Source organism: Dendrobates tinctorius, unplaced genomic scaffold, assembly GCF_039654945.1.
Source record: "Dendrobates tinctorius isolate UK_male_01 unplaced genomic scaffold, ASM3965494v1 ptg000347l, whole genome shotgun sequence".
Classification (NCBI taxonomy): domain Eukaryota; kingdom Metazoa; phylum Chordata; class Amphibia; order Anura; family Dendrobatidae; genus Dendrobates; species Dendrobates tinctorius.
The window spans coordinates 358,333-380,875 of record NW_027362013.1 but is presented as its reverse complement, the minus strand read 5'-3'; the positions used below and the strand labels follow the sequence as shown (position 1 = coordinate 380,875).

The following is a 22,543-nucleotide window of genomic DNA, read 5'->3' as shown; positions in this document are numbered from 1 at the left end:
CTGGCCTGGATGCTGTGCATGGCCATAGTGTGAACAGCGCCGCATACAAGTGTTTTGTTGTGCATTAACATACCAGGCAACCGCCCCCTCCATGTATTGGTAGGCTGCGAGCGGTTGTTTCATCGGTATTCTTGCACCTGTGTTGCCATCTTAACCCGTTCACGACCCCGAAAGTTGTTGTGCAATTTTTCCTGAGTACGCTGATACCCATATGTGGGGGGTAAACAACTGTTTGGGCACACGTCGGGGCTCGGAATGGAGAGAGCGCTGTTTGACATTTTGAACGCAAAATTGGCTGGAATAAATCGTGGCGCCATGTCGTTCGGAGACCCCGTGATGTGCCTAAACAGTGGAAACCCCTCAATTCTAACTCCAACTCTAACCCCAACACACCCCTAACCCTAATCCCAACCATAACCCTAACCACAACCCTAACACCAACACACCCCTAACCCTAATCCCAACTCTAACCCTAACTACAAGCCTAACCCTAATCCCAGCCCTAACCCTAATTCCAACCCTAATTTTAACCCTAATTCCAACCCTAACCCTAATTCTAGCCCTAACCCTAACCCTAATTCCAACCCTAACCCTAATTCTAACCCTAATTCTAGCCCTAACTATAACCCTAATTACAACCCTAACCCTAGTTCGAACCCTAAATGGAAAAAAAAATATTTTTTTTATTTTATTATTTGCGCCTGGCTATGGGGGTGATAAAAGGGGGGTGTATTTACTTTTTTTTCATTTTGATCACTGTGAGAGTGTATCACAGTGATCAAAATGAAAAATGAACGGGCAGCCGGCAAATTCATGGGCGCCGCCATCTTGAACAATGGCAGGCGCACTGCGCATGCGCCCGCCATTTTCCAAGATGGCGGGCCGCTGGGAGCCACGGCGGGACACCGGGAGCACCATCGGAGGTCCCAGGGGGGATCGGAAGGTGGGAAGGAGCGATAGGAAGGGGAGGGGGAGCAGATGATGACGGCGGCGGCAACCGGTTGTTTCATCGGTATTCTTGCACCTGTGTTGCCATCTTAACCCCTTCACGACCCATGACGCCTACGTAGGCGTCATGAAAAGTCGTGCCCAAACGACCTATGACGCCTATGTATGCGTCATGCTATAAATAGCCCCCCTGCGGGTCGGGTGACCGGGGTCACTGAAAGGTCACTCGACCCGCACACGGAGGACACTCTACGGTTAATCCCAGGGGGCGTGGCTTAACCCCCACGTGCCTACGATCGCTCTGATTGGCTGTTTCACTTTTAACAGCCAATCAGCGATTTGTAATATTTCACCAATGAAATTTGGTGAAATATTACAATCCAGCCATGGCAGATGCTGCAATAGCATCGGACATGGCTGGACACCGACACCCGACCCCCCCCCACACCGACTGACCCCGGTCACCCGACCCGCAGGGGGGCTATTTATAGCATGACTCCTACGTAGGCGTCATAGGTCGTTTGGGCACGACTTTTCATGACGCCTACGTAGGCGTCATGGGTCGTGAAGGGGTTAAGATGGCAACACAGGTGCAAGAATACCGATGAAACAACCGGTTGCCGCCGCCGTCATCATCTGCTCCCCCTCCCCTTCCTATCGCTCCCTCCCACCTTCCGATCCCCCCTGGGACCTCTGATGGTGCTCCCGGTGTCCCGCCGTGGCTCCCAGCGGCCCGCCATCTTGGAAAATGGCGGGCGCATGCGCAGTGCGCCTGCCATTGTTCAAGATGGCGGCGCCCATGAATTTGCCGGCTGCCCGTTCATTTTTCATTTTGATCACTGTGATACACTCTCACAGTGATCAAAATGAAAAAAAAGTAAATACACCCCCCTTTTATCACCCCCATAGCCAGGCGCAAATAATAAAATAAAAAAAATATTTTTTTTTTCCATTTAGGGTTCGAACTAGGGTTAGGGTTGTAATTAGGGTTATAGTTAGGGCTAGAATTAGGGTTAGAATTAGGGTTAGGGTTGGAATTAGGGTTAGGGTTGGAATTAGGGTTATGGTTAGGGCTAGAATTAGGGTTAGGGTTGGAATTAGGGTTAAAATTAGGGTTAGGGTTGGAATTAGGGTTAGGGCTGGGATTAGGGTTAGGCTTGTAGTTAGGGTTAGAGTTGGGATTAGGGTTAGGGGTGTGTTGGCGTTAGGGTTGTGGTTAGGGTTATGGTTGGGATTAGGGTTAGGGGTGTGTTGGGGTTAGAGTTGGAGTTAGAATTGAGGGGTTTCCACTGTTTAGGCACATCACGGGGTCTCCGAACGCGACATGGCGCCACGATTTATTCCAGCCAATTTTGCGTTCAAAATGTCAAACAGCGCTCTCTCCATTCCGAGCCCCGACGTGTGCCCAAACAGTTGTTTACCCCCCACATATGGGTATCAGCGTACTCAGGAAAAATTGCACAACAACTTTCGGGGTCTAATTTCTCCTGTTACCCTTGGGAAAATAAGAAATTGGGGGCTAAAAAAATGATTTTTGTGAAAAAAAAAATGATTTTTTTTATTTTCACGGCTCTGAGTTATAAACTTCGGTGAAGCATTTGGGGGTTCAAAGTGCTCACCACACATCTAGATAAGTTCCTTGGGTGGTCTAGTTTCCAAAATGGGGTCACTTGTGGGGGGTTTCCACTGTTTAGGCACATCAGAGGCTCTGCAAACGTAACATGATGCCCGCAGACTATTCCATCAAGTCAGTATTTCAAAACGTCACTACTTCCCTTCCAAGCCCCGACATGTGCCCAAACAGTGGTCCCTCCCCACATATTGGGTACCAGCGTACTCAGGACAAACCGGACAACAACTTTTGGTGTCCAATTTCTCCTGTTACTATTGTGAAAATAAAAAATAGCGGGCTAAAAAATCAAATCAAAAAATCAAAAAATTTTTGAGGAAAAAAAAATATTTTTATTTACACAGCTCTGCGTTATACACTTCTGTAAAGCACCTGGGGGGTTCAAAGTGCTCACTATGCATCTAGATAACTTCATTAGGGGGTCTAGTTTCCAAAATGGGGTGATTTGTGGGGGAGCTCCAAAGTGTAGGCAGACAGGGCCTCTCCAAACACGACATGGTGTCCGCTAACGATTGGAGCTAATTTTCCATTCAAAAAGTCAAATGGCGCTCCTTCCCTTCTGAGCCCTGCCGTGCGCCCAAACAGTGGTTCCCCCCCCCCACATATGGGGTGCCAGCGTACTCAGGACAAACTGAACAGCAACTTTAGGGGTCCAATTTATCCTGTTACCCTTGTGAAAATAAAAAATATCGGGCTAAAAAAATCATTTTGAGGAAAAAAAAATGATTTTTTATTTTCATGGCTCTGCGTTTATAAACTTCTGTGAAGCACTTGGGGGTTCAAAGTGCTCACTACACATCTAGATAAGCTCCTTGGGGGTCTAGTTTCCAAAAGGGGGCATAATAGATGGCCATCTTGACTGGGGGCATAATAGATGGCAAACAGAAAAATATGATATCTAACGTAGTATTTGACCAAAAAAGAGCGCCAAATGTTTTACCAGTATCTAGTGCATCACATAGCGACTATATTAGGCACCATGGATAAGTATCCAATAGCATAGGTGGATAAGGTAACCGCACATGCGCAAATGACCATAAAAAATTTATATACGGCCATCAAAGATGGAAACACACCTAATAGTAAGCGTAAAAAATACCAATGTATTTATATGAAAATTTATAGATTGTTACAAAGCATAAAAAATGATTAAACACAAGGGTTATAAGGATATAGGGTAACCCAACGTATTCCAGTCCTATACAGGTTTATGACAACAATATATATACCCCATGCATTAGTTTAGTCAAAAATTATAGCCATAAAAATGTACATAGTCCTATTATAATCTAAATGGAATAAGTTAGCCCAAAAATAATGCCATTACAATGAAATATAAAGAATAATCTCTATCAGCCGCATTATTATGCATTGCCCCCATATATATAACTACATATGCTTGTAAATAGAGGTGTATACAGCCATATATCAATGATCACCACATAGAAGTCCACCCATAAAAAATGGAAAAAAAATGGGCAACAAAGAGAACACATCTTCATCTTCTTGTATAGGAGAATGTTGATATATTCATAGAAGAGACGATCATATTTATCCAAAGCCTCCAGAAGATATTTCGGACCCAGACAACCCAACCAAAAAGATGCCAAATCTAAAAGACTAAAATAAAACAAAGTTAAAAAAGACACAACAAATGGCACTCCAGAAGTGTAACAGTACCACAACGGGGGAATAGGTGGAGGAGAAGAGGGAAAGATAAATGGAAAACTCACAAAAATGGAACGAATGAAAGACATTCGTTAAGGCCATATGGATGGACTGTTTTCAATTTCCAAATCCATTTAGCTTCTAATTGACTCAATCTTTTAGAGAGACCCCCACCTCGAATATCAATTTTCAGGGCCTCAATGCCCCATACCATAAGTGAGGTGGAATCACAGCCATGGTGCTCCTTGAAATGTCTAGGTATAGTCCTCAGGGTGGAAGCATCCGTGTGGCCACGAGCCGCCTGAATCCCCAACACGTGCTCCCTGACTCGGACCTTGAATTGTCGCGTAGTAAGGCCTACATAAATAAGGCCACAGGGACACGTAGCATAGTATACGACATACCTAGTCGTACAGGTAATGCGTTGTCTAATACTGAAGACCTGATCTCCACTCGAATTGTTAAATTCAGTACACCGCATAATGTTGGGGCAGGCGACACAGTGGCCACACGGATAACAACCAACCCCGGGAATGTGACCATCCAGAAAGGTAGTTTTAGAGCCCACAGCGTAGTGGCTCATAACCAGATGATCCCTTAAGTTTCTAGACCGTCGGAACGCCATGGCTGGTCTCTCTGTTGTGATCCTGTTAATGACCGGGTCAATGCGGAGGATAGGCCATGCTTTATCAAGGGCAGAACGAACAGCCTCTGATCTAGAGCTAAAAGTAGTAATAAACCTAACAGTTTGGTTACCCCTAGATGTATTGGACATCCCTGATCTATATAATAAATCCTGCCTAGTAGCATGCTTAGCTCGATTGAAAGCAATTTTGATGGCTCTCCGGCTATATCCACGTTCTAGAAATCGTTGACGAAGCTCATCCGCCCGATGAAAGAATGTCTCATCTGTAGAACAGATACGGCGCAGTCGTAAAAATTGACCGATGGGTACCGCCTTAATGACATGTCATGGATGTGCGGATGAGGCGTGCAGCAAGGAATTTGTCGCCGTAATCTTTCTAAATATGTCTGTTTGCACCATCCCATAGGGGTCCCTCCTTACGGTAATGTCCAAAAAGTCCAATTCATTAGCATCAGATGTGAACGTAAGTATAATATTACGGTCATTGCTGTTCAATTTTGAGATAAGCTGCGCAAGGTCGACGGAGCTGCCTTGCCAGATGAAGAATATATCATCAATGTACCGCGTCCAAAGGGGGACACGGCACATTGACGCATCCTCATCTGACAAAAAGAGGTCCCTCTCCCACAGCCCCAGGAATAGGCCAGCATAGGTGGGCGCAAAGGCCGCACCCATGGCGGTCCCCTGGAGCTGGAGGTAGAAGGACCCCTTGAACACAAAAAAATTGTGCGTGAGGGTGAACTCTAATAGTTCCAGCAGAAGGTCCCTAAGCCTGGGAGCCAAAGGAGAAGTCTCCAAAAAGAATTTCACGGCTCTCAGGCCATCCGAATGTCTGATGTTAGTATATAGGGACTCCACATCTGCTGAAACTAGAAGAGTGTCACCCTCAAGGCAGAGTCTGTTGACCCTGCGCAGCAGATCCCCAGTGTCACGGAGGAAGGAAGGGAGGCTCATAACAAGAGGTTGCAGGTGGTAATCTATCCATTTGTTTATATTTTCCAGAAAGTTGCCACGTCCCGACACTATAGGTCGTCCGGGTGGCACCGAGGAGCTCTTATGTATCTTAGGGAGCAGATACAGAGTTGGGATCGTGGGTTCAGGAACCATTAATGCTGAAAATAATGGTTTGGTGATAACGCCATCCCGTAGAGATCTTTTCAGAATTGTTTCCAGCTGAGATAAGTATGAGAGGGGGTTATAGGTCAATTTTCTATAACAGGTCTACCTCCAGCTCCAGGGGACCGCCATGGGTGCGGCCTTTGCGCCCACCTATGCTGGCCTATTCCTGGAGCTGTGGGAGAGGGACCTCTTTTTGTCAGATGAGGATGCGTCAATGTGCCGTGTCCCCCTTTGGACGCGGTACATTGATGATATATTCTTCATCTGGCAAGGCAGCTCCGTCGACCTTGCGCAGCTTATCTCAAAATTGAACAACAATGACCGTAATATTATACTTACGTTCACATCTGATGCTAATGAATTGGACTTTTTGGACGTTACCGTAAGGAGGGACCCCTATGGGATGGTGCAAACAGACATATTTAGAAAGATTACGGCGACAAATTCCTTGCTGCACGCCTCATCCGCACATCCGAGACATGTCATTAAGGCGGTACCCATCGGTCAATTTTTACGACTGCGCCGTATCTGTTCTACAGATGAGACATTCTTTCATCGGGCGGATGAGCTTCGTCAACGATTTCTAGAACGTGGATATAGCCGGAGATCCATCAAAATTGCTTTCAATCGAGCTAAGCATGCTACTAGGCAGGATTTATTATATAGATCAGGGATGTCCAATACATCTAGGGGTAACCAAACTGTTAGGTTTATTACTACTTTTAGCTCTAGATCAGAGGCTGTTCGTTCTGCCCTTGATAAAGCATGGCCTATCCTCCGCATTGACCCGGTCATTAACAGGATCACAACAGAGAGACCAGCCATGGCGTTCCGACGGTCTAGAAACTTAAGGGATCATCTGGTTATGAGCCACTACGCTGTGGGCTCTAAAACTACCTTTCTGGATGGTCACATTCCCGGGGTTGGTTGTTATCCGTGTGGCCACTGTGTCGCCTGCCCCAACATTATGCGGTGTACTGAATTTAACAATTCGAGTGGAGATCAGGTCTTCAGTATTAGACAACGCATTACCTGTACGACTAGGTATGTCATATACTATGCTACGTGTCCCTGTGGCCTTATTTATGTAGGCCTTACTACGCGACAATTCAAGGTCCGAGTCAGGGAGCACGTGTTGGGGATTCAGGCGGCTCGTGGCCACACGGATGCTTCCACCCTGAGGACTATACCTAGACATTTCAAGGAGCACCATGGCTGTGATTCCACCTCACTTATGGTATGGGGCATTGAGGCCCTGAAAATTGATATTCGAGGTGGGGGTCTCTCTAAAAGATTGAGTCAATTAGAAGCTAAATGGATTTGGAAATTGAAAACAGTCCATCCACATGGCCTTAACGAATGTCTTTCATTCGTTCCATTTTTGTGAGTTTTCCTTTTATCTTTCCCTCTTCTCCTCCACCTATTCCCCCGTTGTGGTACTGTTACACTTCTGGAGTGACATTTGTTGTGTCTTTTTTAACTTTTTTAACTTTGTTTTATTTTAGTCTTTTAGATTTGGCATCTTTTTGGTTGGGTTGTCTGGGTCCGAAATATCTTCTGGAGGCTTTGGATAAATATGATCGTCTCTTCTATGAATATATCAACATTCTCCTATACAAGAAGATGAAGATGTGTTCTCTTTGTTGCCCATTTTTTTTCCATTTTTTATGGGTGGACTTCTATGTGGTGATCATTGATATATGGCTGTATACACCTCTATTTACAAGCATATGTAGTTATATATATGGGGGCAATGCATAATAATGCGGCTGATAGAGATTATTCTTTATATTTCATTGTAATGGCATTATTTTTGGGCTAACTTATTCCATTTAGATTATAATAGGACTATGTACATTTTTATGGCTATAATTTTTGACTAAACTAATGCATGGGGTATATATATTGTTGTCATAAACCTGTATAGGACTGGAATACGTTGGGTTACCCTATATCCTTATAACCCTCGTGTTTAATCATTTTTGATGCTTTGTAACAATCTATAAATTTTCATATAAATACATTGGTATTTTTTACGCTTACTATTAGGTGTGTTTCCATCTTTGATGGCCGTATATAAATTTTTTATGGTCATTTGCGCATGTGCGGTTACCTTATCCACCTATGCTATTGGATACTTATCCATGGTGCCTAATATAGTCGCTATGTGATGCACTAGATACTGGTAAAACATTTGGCGCTCTTTTTTGGTCAAATACTATGTTAGATATCATATTTTTCTGTTTGCCATCTATTATGCCCCCAGTCAAGATGGCCGCGACCATTTTGTGGCCGTCTGCGCATGCGCGGGTGACGCGCGCCTAACTCCACCCCCATCCGCCCGTGGTCTGGCGTCTGACGTCACGGGGCCCCGTGTATTGTCAGCGCCAGCCCGGACGTGTTGGTGGGTGGGTGGTTGGTCGCTCCCCTGATTGGCGCTCAGGTTTATTTGGACCCCTATTTATAGTACACCCGGTGGCCTTTTATGACACACCCCCTGAGGAAGGAAGCGGTGTAGCTTCCGAAACGTACGTTGGGCTGTTTTCCTTGCGCCGGTGGTCCAGTGCCCCCTTAGGTATGAGTATTATGTTTGTATTTTGATCTCTCATAACCCCCTTCTTTGGGGTTGCCTGACGGTCTGGGGATTTTACCCTTTATTTCACTATGACTAGTCGGCTTGTATATACCACTAATGGAGATACATTATACCATATTGATATACCTTAGGGAATCTCTGTACCTCTGTGCGTTCTGCTTGTGTCACTTCTGTCATGCCAATTTTTATCTGTGTCCTTAATAAAGATTCATGTTATTTCTACCTATTTTGGATGTCTATGCACTGTTTTTTCGGTTGCTTCTTTATAAGAGGTACAGGGAGTGGACTGCTGAGGACTGGGGTAAAGTCATTTTCTCTGATGAATCCCCTTTTCGATTGTTTGGGACGTCTGGAAAACGGCTTATTCGGAGAAGACCAGGTGAGCGCTACCACCAGTCTTGTCTCATGCCAACTGTCAAGCATCCTGAAACCATTCATGTGTGGGGTTGCTTCTCAGCCAAGGGAATGGGCTCTCTCTCAGTCTTGCCTAAAAACACAGCCATGAATAAAGAATGGTACCAGAATGTCCTCCAAGAGCAACTTCTCCCAACCGTCCAAGAGCAGTTTGGCGATCAACAATGCCTTTTTCAACATGGAGTACCTTGCCATAAAGCAAAGGTGATAACTAAATGACTCAGAGAACAAAACATAGAGATTTTGGGACCATGGCCTGGAAACTCCCCAGATCTTAATCCCATTGAGAACTTGTGGTCAATCATCAAGAGACGGGTGGACAAACAAAAACCTTCAAATTCAGACAAAATAAAAGCATTGATTTTGCAAGAATGGACTGCTATCAGTCAGGATTTGATCCAGAAGTTGATTGAGAGCATGCCAGGGAGAATTGCTGAGGTCCTGAAGAAGAAGGGTCAACACTGCAAATATTGACTTGCTGCATTAACTCATTCTAACTGTCAATATAACCTTTTGCTACTCATAATATGACTGCAATTATATTTCTGTATGTGATAAAAACATCTGACAAACACACATAAAAACCAGAGGGCAGCAGATCATGTGAAAATATAATATTTGTGTCATTCTCAAAACTTTTGGCCATGACTGTAGATAAGTTCCTTGGAGGGTCTAGTTTCCAAAATGGGGTCACTTGTGGGGGAGCACCAGTGTTTAGGCACACAGGGACACTCCAAACGCGACATGGCAACCGCTAAATATTACAGTATATTTTCCATTCAAAAAGTCAAATGGCGCTCCTTCCCTTCTGAGCCCTGCCATGCGCCCAAACAGTGGTTTATGACCACATATGAGGTATCGGTGTACTCAGGAGAAATTGCCCAACAAATTTTAGGATCCATTTTATCCTGTTGCCCTTGTGAAAATGAAAAAATTGATGCTAAAAGAAAATTTTTGTTGGAAAAATTAAAATGTTCATTTTTTCCTTCCACATTGCTTTAGTTGCTGTGAAGCACCTGAAGGGTTAATAATCTTCTTGAATGTAGTTTTGAGTAGCTTGAGGGGTGCAGTTTTTAGAATGGTGTCACTTTTGGGTATTTTCTGCCATATAAACCCCTCAAAGTGACTTCAAATGTGAGGTGGTCCCTAAAAAAAATGGTTTTGTAAATTTTGTTGTAAAAATGAGAAATCGCTGGTCCACTTTTAACCCTTATAACTTCCCAACAAAAAAAAAATTTGTTTCCGAAATTGTGCTGATGTAAAGTAGACATGTGGGAAATGTTATTTATTAACTATTTTGTGTCACATAACTCTCTGGTTTAACAGAATAAAAATTCAAAATGTGAAAATTGCAACATTTTCAAAGTTTTCGCCAAATTTCCGTTTTTTTCACAAATAAATGCAAACATTATCGACCTAAGTTTACCACTAACATGAAGCCCAATATGTCACGAAAAAACATTCTCAGAATCGCTAGGATCCGTTGAAGCGTTCCTGAGTTATTACCTCATAAAGGGACACTGGTCAATATTGTCAAAAATGGCCAGGTCGCTAAGGTCAAAATAGGCTGGGTCATGAAGGGGTTAATTGTATGGGTCCACTGCATCCTGATGGTGCATTTGTCTGGAGGCCTGTACGGGTAAACCTTTTTGCTCTTTTGCTGTTTTCCATCTATAAATGTGGAAATGTAGCAGAGCTGTGTGCATCTATAAATGTGCAAATGTAGCAGAGCTGTGTGCATCTATAAATGAGCAAATGTTTCAGAGCTGTGTCTATACGTAGCAGATCTGTGTGTGTATAATACACATTAACAATTGATCTATTACATTCCTATTCTACCCTAGTGCATTAAAATTAGTGATCATGACCTCTCCATTTTACCCGGGAAGTTTTAGTTAGTAGGAAAAATGTTTTTCCTATTTTGTGCTCTCTAAACCTAGAGTGTAGTGCAAAATAATACAGTATTTATCTTTCAATTTTAGTTATATAAAGGCTATATGAAAATGACAGTTTTATTCACTTTTACTTTTATGCCACCAATTGAACCACATACCGTGGTATGAGCTGTGTACACAAATTTGTGGAATATTTGAAAATTAATTTTGTTTTAAATGCAGTGGAACAATTTTTAAAAATCTGGCTGTAAATGTTTTCCCCTCCCAATTTAAGTACGGTAACTTCCGACACATCAACTGTTTTGATTAATGGTGTCGGAGTGCTGAAACCTTCGCAGACCACTTATATACTTTTGTGAGCATATACAATGCTAACCCTGCCCCTCCAAAAATGAGCTAAAAGGGCACAATTCTGATTATAGTGCCCCTGACCTTTTTGTTTTATGGATCAGTGGGGGGGGTGCTAAATTCGCATACCCTCACTGATCAAAACTTAAAGCGTTTAAGTGTGACATATAAAAAGTTCTCTAAAATTGCTTTTTGTCTTCCATGGAGGGGGGGAGAATTGCCCAGAATTGTGGCACTTTTTTTTGTGAAGTTTCTCTAAAAGAAAAAAAAAACTGAAGAGGGAGATTGGAGTAGATAGCTGACCTGCATTTTTTTCTTTTTAAATCCATTGATGAATCGGACAAAAACTCCACGAAACCACCCAAACTCTGGCAACAATGGCGGGGACAGCAAAAACAGAAAAATAGACACGTAAACACACAAAAATAAACTTTAAAACAGGCAAAATGCGATAATGGATTACTTTCTTGTCCCATCCCATGGACCACTTTTTAGGACATTTTTTTTATATTTGATTATTCTGCAGTAAATTACTTAAAAAAATCAATTTGGTACAAAGTAAAACAACCGTCACGCAGCGGCTTATCAGAACAGTAGGAAGTCGGCCAAGTCTTTGGTCCTGTTGCCATGAGGCTCCCAAACAGCGGCCATTGTAGTTACTCAGCATTGGTCCTAGGTTTTCTATGGCATCTCTACTCCTGTCTGATACTTTTTATCTTGTATGTAATATGTTTCTGTAAAACTAATGATGGTGTTAATCTCGTCCTGTAAGGTTTGGCTCCACTGTGTGAACATATGCCCAGCGGCAGAGCTAATAAGCCTGGGGATGTGGTGAAGGCCAAGAACGGGGAAGACCATCCAGGTAATCTTCACCCATTGCCGGCTGTGGTGACGGCCATTATCCTGACTAGTAGGAGTTTAGTAGGGTGACGAATACAAATATCAGCTTTGCCCTAGGTTTCCTCAGCTTTTGGCTCCCTAGTAAACATGATATAAATGGAGATCTGGCCCCTGGGTTTATGCTCTTATCTCATTGTAACCCAAGGCAATGTGTAGCGGGGCCTGTGATTGGTTGGACCATTAGATGTACATGGTCAGTGTGAAGCTGGAAAGTGTTCTGTACCAACACCACCAAACAATGGAGAACCAGCTCAAAACTCGCCACCCTGAGCCATTGTTAGTAGTGCTATCCAGTTCAATGTGGCACTGAGGAGTGGCCATACATTTGTCATGTATAGTCAATGGCGTAGCTTGTGTTTGGGGGCCCCGGTAAGGCAAGTGTTTTCATTGTGCTGTGTAGTATTAGTATAGAGTCCCTTACACTAATCCAGTACTGAACCCCCAAACATATTATTGTTTTTGTTTTTTAACCCCTTACTGATATCTGTCGGCACCCTGTCTTTGATGCGAGCTCAGGAACTGAGATTGCATCTTTCCCAGCAGATGATGGCTGTGTTATTCAGCCATCATCTGCCTCTAACATCCTCGTGTAGAGCTGAGCTCTGTCCACAGGTGTTAACCTGTTAAACTTAGCTGCCAGTCTTTTGACAGCGGCATTCACAGCTCACGTCCTGAGGAGCGCGCTGTTCTAATTGGCTGTTGGCTCCAATGCGAGGTGCTCGCGGTCTCACAATGGGTTGCCATGACAGCTGGGGGTCTGCTGAAGACTCCTTATGGCTGTCATGGTGGTGCTCCAATGAGAGCGGGATTTTTTTCCTATATAAAGCAACACTGGTATTGCTTAATCCTATATATCCAAGGAGGATAATGGTAGACACTTCACTATTCAATACACCACCTATATCTGTTCCTGCAATAGTCAGTAGCTGTCAGATAGGAAGAGATTCCAGCTTCATAATTAAAATATTGACTTTTTCGATGGATATATAAAAACAAATTACAATTGAAAAGACAAGGCAAGAAGCCTCCACAGAAGGGGGACACGAGCAAAATATAAACCCATCCCACAATAGTGGATAAATTGCTGTATTCAGTCCTTCAGGGTTTAGATTTATTACAGTGCAGGATCTTTCTAGAATAGACCACGATAGAGCCGGATTGTTCTCTAATGCCACCAGTTTTGTGACTATTATAGATAAAGTGCGAGTCCTATATTTCAATAGAATACAGATATCTAACCGCAAGATGAAGGGTTCTCCTCTAATAAGTATTGATCCCTTGCCCTGTACTGATCAGATCTGAACAGCAATTTAGTTTGTTTTATTTTATAGATGGCAAAGTAGTAAATCCATGACTGCTGCTGTTTCCTCACAGGTAGATAACACTGACGCGGAGGGACGGCTGCTGTTGGCGGACGCTCTGTGTTACGCACACAACTTTAATGCAAGAGCGATCGTAAATGCAGCGACATTAACAGGTATGGGAGCTGCGTACACATGATGGAAGGGGCTGGAAGAATGTACACATGGGCTCCGATTCATTAAGTGTGGGGTCTCAACGTCAGAGGCGCGCGCCACTTAGGATGCCCCAAACTCGTTATCACTGCCGTGCGGATCCATGCACCTCGCAAGAAACAGGACTGGAGTAACACTTGTAGAGTAAGAATCACCCCCCACTTTTGATGAATTTAATGGGCGGGTGTAGCCAGGCCCCATCCCCCTTCACCAGCTCAGAATAGATGATCCGTTACTGATCGGTGAGGGTCTGACCAGGGAATAACTGTCCCTGATTGAGCTTTTTTTTTAAATTCAAGTTACAAAATTGAGTGGCAGATTGGATACTTGATTACTGCTCCATACCTCCTCTTACTGGGCTGCCAGAAAAAGCCGAGTGCAGCACTGGGCAGCCCCCCATAGGATGAGCAGAGCAGCGGTCAGGTATCTGCATTGCCGCTCTATTTAACCAGAGATAAAAGTTCCAATTTTGCCGATCAATACGGTTACCGATCAGTAAGATTTCACCAGTAGACTTGGGCGACTTTGCAGAGGGAACCCGGGTTCCTGGATCACGCCTGCCCATCAGCTGATCGCCGCCGCAGCTGCATATGTCACATGCTGTGACTGACACAGGCGCGACACATGCAGCTGCAGAGCCGTTCAGCCGGTGTGATCCAGGAAGCCGGGTTCCCTCTGCAGCTTATTTGGTAAGCGCTTATAGCTTGCCGAATAAGAGGGAACCCGAACAAATTCGCTCAACTCTAATCACCAGTCCTATGGATGGGTAATAACTGGAGAACCCTTTTAATTTGGATTTCAAAAAAATATAATTAATGTATGTCGTAGAGAAATAATGTTTGTTTTTTCTTTAGCTGTATATTTTATTAGTTTTGCATTGTCTGTCTGGTGGTCTGTGCTTTATGGCGGCTGCAATTGGGTGGAATATGAATGGTGGAAGAAGTGTCAGTAGACACAACCAGCTACCAGGATGTGATTGGTGCAGATGGAGCCCGGCTTTATCCGTTTCACTTTGTGGGATTGTACTGCAGCTGTATGCAGTTATTGTATGTAGATGTCTGCCTGTGTCTTCTCACGAGGAGCGCGGCTCACCGGGAATTGTTGTGTAGGTGCAATGGACGTAGCCCTGGGATCTGCAGCCACTGGAGTCTTCACCAATTCTTCTTGGCTTTGGAATCACCTTCAAGAGGTCGGAAACATTTTACTTTCTATCTTCTTGTCATAACATGCTCTTCTGTCTGAATCATTGTTCATTTCACTTTATTCCCCCCCTTTCCTTATTCCAGTAGCTCTTTATTTGTCCACTAACATAACTGTACGAGAGATTTTTTTTTTTTTTTTGGGTTGAGAGGAGGGTGTGTTCTAGTTTTGAAAGACACCATTCACTTTTTGTACTATATTTGTCTTTTTTTTTAAATTTTTTTTTTTATAGCGCTCATTGTGCAGTAAATGACCTGTAACACAATTATTCAGGTCAGTGCAATTACAACAGTGCCAAAGCTGCATAGGTTTGGGCTCCCCCCTTTGTTTGGTCTTAAAGAAAACATTTGGAACTTTTGTAATAAATAAAAAGAATAAAAAAATTTCTTCCATTCATATAGCTGTGCAAGAGCTTGTTTTTCACATGGCGAGATTTTTTTTTCTCTTTCTTTTCCTTGACCCAATTATGGGGTCCATGCAACGTTTTGATTTTTCACTGCATTTTTTGGAGGTTATGTTGACCAAAAAAATGGTCAGTTTGGCTTTATTTTTTGTCTTTTCCAGTATTGTAATTCTTAACATTTTTCATTGTTTTTCCTTCATTTTGCAGCAATGCCAAATAGATTCAGATCAGGAAAAGGAATTCAATTCATACTGTCAGGGTGTGTTTTTCTTTACTTGAACTTGTTCTGTATACTGCAGCAATATATAGTAAAAATTACCAGTCGCCTATTAAGATAGGGCAAGGCTGCGTAGGAGCACAAAGATGGAGGCAATGAGGGCCTTCAGAAGGTGTCTGGCTGCCAACGAAACCATCAGCACCTTCCCATTCAGCACTATTTCAGCTGTCATACAGCGATCTGAGCTAGCTCCAGTTGTTGCTACTAGAGGCAGTTGCCAGCTGTGTAACACTGCCAGCATCTGTTCTGTATGGGGGCGGCTCAGCTCCTGAGAGAACTCTGTACACCTGCACCTTTTGTGGGAAGGCACCAAGTATGTATTCTAGACCTGTGGGATGTCCTCCACATTGCTGAATTTACTGCTGATGTTTCATGTTCCTTCCAGGCCAGCGTTGTGACTGGGGATCGTGTATGGAGAATGCCTCTCTTTGATCATTACACTAAACAAGTGACTGAGTCGGCCCTCGCAGACCTTAATAATGTCGGGAAGTACAGCAGGTAATGGATGTAAATATGGTGGTTGTAGTAGGTTTCTAAAGTATCTCATAGAGCGACCCCCGCCTCTGAGACCTCCATCCATCACCAAAACGGAGATCCAGATTTGCTCATCTGTTGGAATTCCTATAGAAATGATTGGTGAGATCCTAACCACATGGGTGCACCCCTACAGGATATGTCATCAATTTCTATCATGGGAATATTATTATTATTATTGGGGTTTTTTTTTTCCTTTTTATGTGGATTTTATAAAAAAATAAACCTACAATTTCCACATCAGTAGTATACATGAGGTAATGTATCTTGCTCCACAGAAACTAATGAAAGGTTTTCTTCTCGCAGATCTGGGGGTGCGTGTACGGCCGCGGCTTTCTTGAAGGAGTTTGTCACGTCCCCGCACTGGGCTCACCTGGATATAGCCGGAGTCATGTCCAACAAGGATGAGGTCCCTTATCTGCGCAAGGGCATGTCCGGCCGCCCCACAAGGACTCTGGTAGAATTCGCCGATCGGCTGAGTAAGGACAAGAAGCCCAAATAATCCGGACATCAGTTACCGGATCTGCTTCGTCCTATGTGGACGTAATGAACTAAAGCGCAATGACCTTGCTATGCACTTATTTTTTTTACTAACACGACCAAAGCAAATCTAGAATCTGCGCCTCCATCTTCAGATGATTCTGCAATTTTAATACATCTACGTGCTGAGTGGAGAAATGTCTGAAAATAAAGAAAAAATCAAAAATTTTATCTGCCAGTCATATCTCACACATTTGTTTTATAGGTGTTGAACGCTTTAGGCACGATTCATCATTGCATTTTGGACGTGACAAATTAATCAAACTATTTGTACTTTTTTTTTTTCCTCCAAGCGGTTTCTGATTTTTATGTCAGTGTGACTTTCCAGATGAATTAAACAGATTCATTAAATGCGACTATTTAAAAAAAAAAAAGTTGCAAAATTTGGCACAATTCTACTCTTCTAGTCCTCCCTGGAGTGAATATATCAGTTATTTGGCTGCGACTTTTCCCATTTAAGCACTCGCAGAACCAGTTAGGAAAAAGACAGCTTGAGGTTATGCTCAAAACTCGAGTCTCATGTGCCATTTTGATGAATCTAGTGCAACAAAGTCAGCAAAAACCACAAGTTGAAAGACTTAAAGGGTTCAATTCATCATGAGCTGGGTATATTTTACTATCTGCCGTACATGTACTGTGCAAGTCATATGTGTATGGAGCTGGGCCGCAAAGTGTAAATGATTAAGTCACGGGTTTCCCTGAATCTTCTATATATCAATCTGCTCAGCTCCTGGTCACGCTACAAAGCAGTTGTGGAGTTTCTCACTCAGGATGCTGTTTTCTCCTGATGTAGATTTACTGAATATATTAGTGGAAGGGATCTTCCTGGCATTTGTTCTCAGTAGATTCCTTTTGTATAGTTAATGGGGACCTGTCTCCTTGGAAAACGCCAACTTCAAGTCCACACTCACTGCAGCAAAACAAATCTGCTTCTCATATCTTATATCCTCCCTGTCTCGCAACCCTAATCAGCTATTCAGTAGTTTCAGTTGTCTCTTCCATCCCCCAGCACCCCCTCTCTCTCCTCTCATATCAGCTGCAGACTTTGCTTAATTCTTCAAGCAGAAAATTAACATCTGAGAAAGCTCAGGCCTACAGCCCTTCCTCCTCCAAAACCAGTGTCTCTGCCATTATAGAAGACCAACTTTCCTCTCTACTCTCCAGATCACATCTCGCCACCTGTGCACTTGACTGATCCTGTCCCACCTCATACTAAACCTCACCAGTCTTCATCCCACCTCTTCAACCTCTCACTAACAACTGGGGTCTTCCCCCTTATGCTTTATATGTGCCTTGATCACGCCCACCCTTGACCCATCCTCTGTATCTAGCTATCGACTCATCACTTCTCCCCTATGCCTCAAAACTACTGGAACAACACGTCCATCTTGAACTGTCCTCCCACCTCTCTTCCTGCTCCCTCTTTGACCACTTATAATCTGGCTTCAAGCTGCATCACTCCACTGAAACTGCCCTGACTAAGGTCACCAATGACCTACTAACTGCCTAAGCCAAGGGACACGACTGTCCTCCTCCTAGACCTGTCCTCTGCCTTCGACACAGTGGACCACTCCCCCTTACTACAGATTCGCTCATCTCTTGGCATCACAGACTTGGCCCTATCTTGGATCTTGTCATACCTAACAGACCGGACATTGTCTCCCTCTTGCACACCACCTCATCACCCCCTATCTATAGATGTCCCCAAAGGTTCAGTTCTAGGACCCCTGCTCTTCTCAATCTACACCTTTGGTTTTCAGTATCACCTCTATGCTGATGACACACAGATCTACCTCTTTGGACCTGATGTCACCTTCTTGCTTACCAGAATCCCAACATCTGTCTATTTCATCTTTCTTCTTAGCTAAATTTCTAAAACTTAACATGAACAAAATAGAATTTGTCACCTTTCCCCCATCTCTCTCAACCCGCCTCCCAACCAACCTGGCCATCAAAGTCAACGCCTGTTCACTCTCCCTAATCTCACTTGCTCGCTGCCTTGGGGTTATCCTTGACTCTCATCTCTCTTTCAAAGAACATATCCAAGCCCTTTCCACTTCTTGCCAATTCCAACTCAAAAATATTTCCTGGATTCATGCATTCTTGGTTCAGGAATCTGCAAAACAATAGTGCATGCCCCCATCATCTCCCATCTCAAAGACTACAATCTCCTGCTCTGTGACCTCCCTTCTAACACACTTGCATCCCTCAATACTATCCTAAACTCTGCTGCCCGACTAATACACCTATTCCCCCACCTCTTCTCCCTGTCAATCCCTTCACTGGCTCCTCATTGATTGACCAGAGACTCCAGTTCAAAACCACAATCATGGCATACAAAGCCATCCACAACCTGTCTCCTCCATACAGCTGTGAGTTAGTCTCCCAACATCTATTCTCACCTACCATGGGAACCTTCATAAGAAACCTAAAGACCCACCTCTTCAGACAACCTGCAGTAACCCTTGTTCCATCATACTGCTGCACAAACAGCTCTACCCTCCCTATTGTAGCCTCACACATCCCTTGTAAACAGTGATCCCTCACGGGCAGGGTCCTATCTCTCCTCCTGTACCAGTCGATGACTTGTATTCATGATTATTGTACTTTTTTTTTTTTACACTCTTTTAACATGTAAGGTGTCATGGACGTAATGGTGCTAGAAGAATAATCTGCCCGTTAATAGCAATATAATGTTCCCTGTCCGCCTTATTGAACATTCAGATATAGGGAGAAAATTAATCTCCTGAGAGCTGCTGGATCATTTACCCCTTCATGACCTTTAACGTACATTTACGTCAAAGTTTGTGCCTGTCTTTGATGCGGGCTTGCACACCGACCCACAACTTTTCCCCGCACATGATGGCAGATTTAATCAGTCACCATGTGCCTTTAACAGCCTTGAGTGTAGTGGTGCTCTGCCCGTGGCTGTTATCCGGTTACATCTCGCTGTCCATTACTAACGGTGGGATTTAACACGTGCCGGCCAGAAGTGCGTCATTGCATCTTGACCATCAATGCACCCGACACGTGATCGTGGGGCGCAATTGGATTGTCGTGACAGCCGGGGGTCGGCAGAAGACCTCTGCACCTGCCATTACGATCCTACTGTGAGCACCGGCTTATGGCTGGCTTTCATAGAAGACTGTGATCTCTGCTACACACAGCAATGCTGATGCACAGGGGTGGATTAAGGGTAGCCAGGGCCCCGGGCTGTTCAGACTCCATAGGCCCTCCGGTCATGTGACGGGGTCGGGAAGTCACTAGTTTTCATGACGCATACGTGGCGTCAAGGGGCGGGAAGGGGTTAAATACTGAGGTAAAAAAACTCTGCAAATACGCAACGTGTGCACGAGGCCTCACAAATACTGAGGTAAAAAACCCCAAATGCTCAGTGTGTCCATGAGGCCTTACAAATACTGAGTGAAAAACTCACCAAATACTCAGCGTGTGCACGAGGCCTTATAAATACTGAGGTAAAAACTCATCAAATACTCAGCGTGTGTACGAGGTCTTACAAATAGTGGAAGGCTTCCACCCAACATCTAGTCCTGACTCACCTGTACCTAACATCGAAACCAGCTAATAGCCTGCAATCACCTGCTGACCTGGACCCATGACCTGTCAGACAAGTTACTTCACATGAGTCACACAGAGGCTTCTGCTTCATGAACTTCCCCAGATAGAAGAAGCAGCCTCCGATGTGCAGCCTGTGGCCGGATACACAGGAAGAGACGCTCCTCGTCACAGTCTGTGTCCAGCACGGCAGCAGAGGGGTTAACGCCACAGACAAGTCGCCGTCTCCTCACACACTGAACACGACGCTGCATCTGGCGACGAACAAGCGCACATTGCGCAATGTTAGTCATGTCCCAGATGTTCAGCATGTGGAGGACCAAGGGGGACCAAAAAAGACCCCAGGATTGGAACTGGAGCATGGGAAAGTGGACGGCAGTTGGAGGGGCAGGGTTTATATAGGGGTCGGAGTAAGTAAATATATATATATATATATACACACACAGACACATATTACTACATGCGGGCAGTGCACACATGCACAATCCTCAGGTTGTACAACTTCCAACTGGTCAAAACATTTCAGTATGCCAAGAAATTTAGCAGGAATAAAATACATCTCATAGTAACTTGTGTGAGGCACAGGTGACAAGAACCCGCCATCTCGTGCCCACCTTACTAGAGGTGCCCACATATAACAAAGTTGATGGAAACAGATGCCTTCCACTATGATGATTGGCTACCGGCCGCCCGACCACACCCATTTCACAACTAGTCACACCCATGTCCACGCCCCAACCACACCCATTTAGCACTGCTGATCACACTGACTGGTACTGAGGGCACAGTGGCTGGTACTGTGGGCACATTGACTGGTACTGAGGAAAAGAGAGAAAGAAAGAACAGAGAGAAACAAAAAAAGAACAGAGAAAGAAAGAGGGGATAGAAAAAAAGAACAGAGAGAAAAAAAGAAAGAGAAAGAAAGAGGGGAAAGAAAGAACAGCGAGGGAGAGAGAAAGAAAGGGGAAAGAAGGAACAAAGAGAGAAAGAAAGAGAAAGCTGAAAGAAAGAATAACGAGAGAAAAAAAGAAAGGGGAAAGAAAGAACAGAGAGGGAGAAAGAGAGGGGAAAGAAAGAACAGAAAGTGAAAGAAAGAATGAACAGAGAAAGAAAGAAAGAAAAAGACAAGGAAAGAGGGGAAAGAAAGATTCTATAAAGATACTAAACCAGCTCACATTGTAGTGCCCACCTGAGCCTCCTGGTGCAGGACATATCATGATCCACTCACATGGCCGACATCCCCGAGTCCAAGGCGATCCCGCTGTCCGCGCTCTCAAAGGAGGACATGGTGATGATCTGAAGCATTCCCTGAAGAGCCTCCATGGTTCCGTCACAATCTCCTCTGGTCATTTACATCTCATAGTAACTTGTGTGAGGCACAGGTGACAAGAACCCGCCATCTTGTGCCCACCTTACTAGAGGTGCCCACTGCCCACATATAACAAAGTTGATGGAAACAGATGCCTTCCACTATGATGATTGGCTACCGGCCGCCCGACCACACCCATTTCACAACTAGTCACACCCATGTCCACGCCCCAACCACACCCATTTAGCACTGCTGATCACACTGACTGGTACTGAGGGCACAGTGGCTGGTACTGTGGGCACATTGACTGGTACTGAGGAAAAGAGAGAAAGAAAGAACAGAGAGAAACAAAAAAAGAACAGAGAGAAAGGAAAAAAGAACAGAGAAAGAAAGGGGATAGAAAAAAAGAACAGAGAGAGAAAAAAAGAAAGAGAAAGAAAGGGGAAAGAAAGAACAGCGAGGGAGAGAGAAAGAAAGAGGGGAAAGAAGGAACAAAGAGAGAAAGAAAGAAAGAGAAAGGTGAAAGAAAGAATAACGAGAGAAAAAAAGAAAAAGAACAGAGAGGGAGAAAGAGAGGGGAAAGAAAGAACAGAAAGTGAAAGAAAGAAAGAACAGAGAAAGAAAGAAAGAAAAAGACAAGGAAAGAGGGGAAAGAAAGATTCTATAAAGATACTATACCAGCTCACATTGTAGTGCCCACCTGAGCCTCCTGGTGCAGGACATATCATGATCCACTCACATGGCCGACATCCCCGAGTCCAAGGCGATCCCGCTGTCCGCGCTCTCAAAGGAGGACATGGTGATGATCTGAAGCATTCCCTGAAGATCCTCCATCGTTCCGTCACAATCTCCTCTGGTCATTTTCCATCACGTCACTTCCGATGGAATGTCATGTGCGAGTTTTCAAGTGCTCCTTGGGGCTCCGCCATATACTCCTGTGTCCACGGGAAAAGTAAGCTCCAGGTCGGGGCAGTGGGGCAGACTCTCAAAATCTGGTACGGTTGGGAGGTATGAATGCTCCCCATC

At 44.2% G+C, this 22,543-nt stretch overlaps 1 pseudogene; it reads left to right on the top strand.

The window, feature by feature from the left end:
• The window catches only part of LOC141074994 (cytosol aminopeptidase-like), a 43,877-nt pseudogene extending 27,074 nt beyond the window's left edge, over nucleotides 1-16,803 (top strand).
• Nucleotides 16,804-22,543: the final 5,740 nt, after the last annotated feature.